Raw genomic sequence first — 6,000 nt, 5'->3', positions numbered from 1 at the left:
AGGCTATGGAAAAAAAATGTCTTTGCTGTTTATCCTCTTGGTCTTTCACTCAAAATATTTACAAAAATCTTACCTTTTCATTGCAGTAAAATTATTGAAAGAATTTTTTCACAATTATTGGCATCCTTAGAAAATCTAACTGAAGAATATTTCCAGTCATGTTTTACATTTTTATTTTCACCTGTTTGATTAGGAACTCTTAAGTGGTCAACCATGACTTCCTGTTTCACTGGAGTATAAATATGAGGTGACACGCCAAATTCCCTTAGTCTTGCATCTCTATGGGAAAGACTCAAGAACACAGTGACGATGTGCAACGAAAAGTTGTTGAGCTGCACAAATCAGGAAAATATCCATTTCCACTATTATGGCAATAATTAAGAAGTGTAAAGTGACAGGAGAGGTTAAGAATCAGCCTGGCAGAGGATGTGTGTGTACATTGACCCTACGCAGGAGGAGGATGGTTCAACTGGCAAAAGAATCTCCAAGGATCACAGCTGGAGAATTGCAGAGGTTAGTTGAGTCTTGGGGTCAGAAAGTCTACAAAACTACCATCAGACGCCACCTACATCACCACAAGTTATTTGGGAGGGTTGCCAGAAAAAAGCCTCTGCTGTCCATTAACAACAAACTAAAGCGCCAACAGTTTGCCAAATATTACTGGTACTTTCAATGGGACCGGGTTATATGGTCAGATGAGACCTAATTAGAGCTTTTCGGCAACAAACTTCAAAGGTGGGTTTGGCATAGACAGAAAGATAGCCATTCGGCAACAAACTTCAAAGGTGGGTTTGATAGCCATAAAGAAAGGCACCTCATACCCACTGTGAAGTATGGTGGCGGCTCTTTGATGTTGTGGGGCTGTTTTCCTTCCAAAGGCCCTGGACATTTTGTCAGGATACATGGTATCATGGACTCCATCAAATACCTGCAGATATTAAATGAAAACCAGCCTCTGCAAGGAAGCTTAAATAGGCCGTGGTCTGAACTTCCAGCAGGGCAATGATCCAAAGCACACCTCAAAATCTACACAAAAACGGTTCACTGACCGCCGAATAAAGGTTTTACCATGGCCATCACAGTCCCCTGACCTTAACTCCATTGAAAATCTGTCGGATGAGATGAAGAGGAGAGTCCACAAGCGCTGAAGGATCTGGAGAGATACTGTATGAAGAAATGGACTCAGATCCCATGCCATGTGTTCACCAACCTCATCACGCATGGTAGGAGAAGACTCAGAGCTGTTATCTTGACAAAAGGAGGCTGCACAAAATATTAAATGAAGGGGTACCGATTATTGTGGCACACATACAGTACTGTGCAAAAGTTTTAGGCAGGTGTGAAAAAATGCTGTAAACTAAGAATGCTTTCAAAAATGGAAGTGTCAACAGTTTATTTTCATCAATTCTTCATAAATTAACAAAATGCAGTGAAGGAACAGAAGAAAATTCTAAATTAAATCAAAATTTGGTGTGACCACCCTTTGCCTTCAAAATAGCATCAATTTTCCAGATACACTTGCGCACAGTTATTGAAGGAACTCGGCTGGTAAATTGTTCCAAACATCTTGGAGAACTAAACACAGATCTTCTGTGGATGTAGACTTCTTAAAATTCTTCTGTCTCTTCATGTAAACCCAGACAGACTCGATGATGTAGAGATCAGGGCTCTGTGGGGGTCATACCATCACTTGCAGGACTTTCTGTTCTTCTTAAAGCTGAAGATAGTTGTTAATGGCATTGGCTGTATGTTTGGGGTTATGTTCCTGCTGCAGAATACATTTGGTGCCAATCATACGCCTCCCTGATGGTATTGCATGATGGATTAGTATCTGCCTGTATTTCTCAGCATTGAAGACTCCAATCATCCTGACCAAATTTCCAACTCCACTTGCAGAAATGCAGCCCCAAACTGGAAAGGAACCTCTACCATGCTTCACTGTTGCCTGCAGACTCTCATTATTGTACCTCTCTCCAGCCCTTCGGCGAACAAACTGTCTTCTTCTACAGCCAAATATTTCTAATTTTGACTCATCAGTCCAGAGCACCTTCTGCCATGTTTCTGCACCCCAGTTTCTATGTTTTCGTGCTTAGTTCAGTCACTTGGCCTTGTTTCCTTGTCGGGGTAGAGCTTTTTGGCTGCAACTCTTCCATGAAGACCACTTCTGGCCAGACTTCGCCGGACAGTAAATGTCTGTACCTGGGTACCACTGGTTTCTGCCAGTTCTGAGCTGATGCCACTGCTTGAAATCTTCCGATTTCGAAGGTAAGTAAGCTTGATGTGTTTTTCATCAGCTGCATTAAGTTTCCTTGGCTGACCACTGCGTCTACGATCCTCAACGTCTTCTTCAAAAGAGCTTGAACTGCACATTTTGAAACCCCTGTCTGCTTTGAAATCTTTGTCTGGGAGAGACCCTGCTGATGCAGTATAACTACGTTGTGTCTTGTTGCTGTGCTCAGTCTTACCATGTAAATGGATTCAAAATAAACATTTATCGTTTACATTTTTCAAAGCATTCTTAGTTCATAGCATTTTTTCACACCTGCCTAAAACTTTTGCACAGTACTGTATTTTTGAGAAAAATATTTGTTTTATGATAAGAATGTAATGTTTCTTTCAATTATGTTACTTCAACTAAGGGTTCGATTTTTGTGAATATTTTGAATGAAAGATCATGAGGATAACCAATAAAGATATTTTTTTGCATGTCGTTTTGCTCATTTTTACTTGAGGTGTGAAGTGCCTCCATTTGAAAATCTAATTAGAACCTTTTCTGCCAAATTTGATGCTTTCATCTTAAAATGCACAATGGTTATAAACTTTTAAATTGAACTATCCCACTTGAAGTCTGATATAGAAGAAGTAGGCCTTTACAGTAACACAAGTCGTTGAAATATTCCGACCCATTATACATTTATATCTATCTATTTAGCAAGCTGATTATTTTGATGTGAAATGTCGTAACTAGAAAGATCCAATTGTGTGTATTATGTTGCTTAGCCATTTCGTATTACACAGGCATACACAGGCATACTTCTGAAACACACACACACACACACACACACACACAAACACACCACACACACACACACAAACACACACACATACACACACACACACACACACACACACACACACACACACACACACACACACACACACACACACTCTCACACACAAAGGGCAGCAGAGGATGAAACATTCATATTTTGTTCAGGTAGTCAAGCCACCTGCTTTTATGTATAAAATAATAAATGCATTCATTTGAAAGTCAGTGTGGTTATAGCCCATTACATAAGTCGTATGTTAAACTTAAGCTCTAAGATGAAATAATGTGAGCGAACCCCTCCCTCTGTAGTATGTGCACACACTCACATACAGTACACACTAAATGTGTGTGCATTACACATTTAAATAATCTTATTTTCAATTTGTTTTCTGTTTGAACTGCTAAAGCAGTCAACTGTAATGCATAATATAAAAAATTATGTTAATTAAATGTAAACATGGTCTGCCATAATCGTATTTCTTTCTACAAGGACACTGCAACAATGATTCAAAGAGTAAAATATATCATTTAATAAACAATAATGACAAATCATTTGGGGGAAAAAAATCACTATATGTAACTATCTTTTATTTTATTATTTATTTATTTGGAAATGGTGCATTCTCAGCAGCAGGGATACATTTGGACTTGTGTTATATAAGAGCTGTATTATATAATGATCTTGTCATGCTCCTGTCCTGGTGATTTCATGTTGACAGGGACACATGTTGACTGATCCTTCAATTTAAGATGAGCCTATGACATATTATACATACATAGAAGTTTTAACCCCTATCATGCAGTTTTTACAAAATATTACACACAAGAACATCAATATATTATTTTCGTTAGTTTCCCTTCACTGGCCACTAGATGGAAGCATTTAAGTTATGTTTTCAGCTGATTGTAGTCTTCATATGGTTGTGATGGTTGATGTTACTTTATATTATTACTTTTGAAGTTTCCATCAGACTTACAACATATTCACCTTATCATCTGCTGTTTATCATGGTCTAAATTAATTTAGAATTTGTCTGTAGCATGCACATCTTATCATTGTACATTCATTCTGGTGGACCAAATTAGAAAGGCCTCAACTTAGTTACATGCTGCCCAGCTATACTTGTAAACAGAGAGAATGAGAGAGAGAGAGAGAGAGAGAGAGAGAGAGAGAGAGAGAGAGAGAGAGAGAGAGAGATGGTCATAACCCGTGATGTGTCACTCGTTAACCCTGTGTATCTGTGATAAAAGATAATTGACTGTGATCATTTCAGATTAAAACAGAAGTAACTACCTACTCAAAGATAATCATGGAAATGTATCCATTCTAATCATCAGGCGTTTGCAACAAAATGTTGACATCAATGAGTTTAAGCTCAGAATGAATCATGAATTATGACATGAAACAAACTAACTAGATTAAGAATTAATTTTGACTTGAATGTATAACCTAGATCTATGTCAGTAAGTATGGCTTTTATCTTTTTTTTTAATACGGTATATGACATTTTTTTGAAAGTGCATCTGATGTGTAATGCAACTCGTAGCAGAACACAACAGATTTGACCTAATAGATTGTCATCCTTAGGAGGTGTCCATGACATTAGCTAGTTTGTTAAAGCCCTTTAAGTCAGCCTTGACAAAGACCTAACCTTTCCTTTTTTTCTGTACTGACGCAGTGGCCATCCATTTAAAGTGACCTAATTCCACTCAGGAAACATTTGTGACGCAGCAAGACCAAGGTCATTTCAGAGTGTTCCTCAGCAGTGACCAACGTTAAGAGCAGCACTTCAAGCGAAGCAGAAGAGCACAAACATCCATATCTGGTAACTGACCCAGTCTATATGTTACTTTGGCAAAGCACTGTTAACAATATGTGTACTATGTATGCCAAATGAGGTAACTCAACCAAACCCCATATGGAGCTTATATCCCTTTGCTGGTTTTAAAGTTTAATGATGTCATGGTAATTATTTGACATAACTAAATTAAGTTACACCTTAAAGCTGTGAGATACTGTGAGATAAATGAGATACTGTCATGTATGTAGGAGTAGGAAAGTGTAACAATAAAGCATAACATTTCAGATGAGGCTAATTTCTGGCAAGCTCTTTCTTTGGTCTATTTTTAACTGCAGTAGAAAGTACATTTGCCAATTAACCCTCTGGTTAATCCACCCCAGGCCAAACGCTGCACTCCTAATGGAGATTAAACATGGATAGCCACAGCCTATAGGGGCAGTTAAATCGAGAGCAGGAGTCTGTAATGGGGCATTCCTGGTAAGACAATGGCGTGTGGTCATTGGGTCCATACACGGCAAGTTGTTTTCATTCACTGAAAGAGACAATAGCTGGTATGACATGATCCTAATGAGATACATAATACTGTCTCTTCATGGCATGTCATGGAGAGTGCTGCAGAGCTCAAGGCCATTTCAGCCTGGTTGAAATCCAGGTTAAACATCAGGAAGTAGTTTTATCTGTACGCTTCCTTATTCTGATTCCAGTTCAAATTTAACAACAGAGCCACCTAGGTTAACACACAGTTTATCTCCTGGGCTAATAGTCACACCATTATTCTAGTTTGAAGTGGAACTATGACTGAAGTCTCTTAATTCGTATTTTTGTCAAGATAACTAGACACTTTACATTTGTAATATGTCACATGTCAAAAGTGGTACAATTTTCTCCAAACAAATCAGGGAGGATAATGAGCAAGTTATGTCATCCATTTCTTTTGGAACAGCTGCTAACAAAACTACCTGACAAAACTACCTGACTGTCCTTGGCAGTCGTTGTGCCAAAGGTGACTGCTTTTGCTGTGGGTATTTTCAAATATTGCAATTTTGATAATAACATTTTGATAGTAAAAAGCATCTGCAAATAATGCAGAAATATTGTGGCAATAATAGATAATTGCAGTTGCAACTGTGGTAAACCCTTGTGTGAATA

Source organism: Sprattus sprattus (genome assembly GCF_963457725.1).
Source record: "Sprattus sprattus genome assembly, chromosome: 10".
Lineage (NCBI taxonomy): Eukaryota > Metazoa > Chordata > Actinopteri > Clupeiformes > Clupeidae > Sprattus > Sprattus sprattus.
This window is presented reverse-complemented; position numbering follows the sequence as displayed.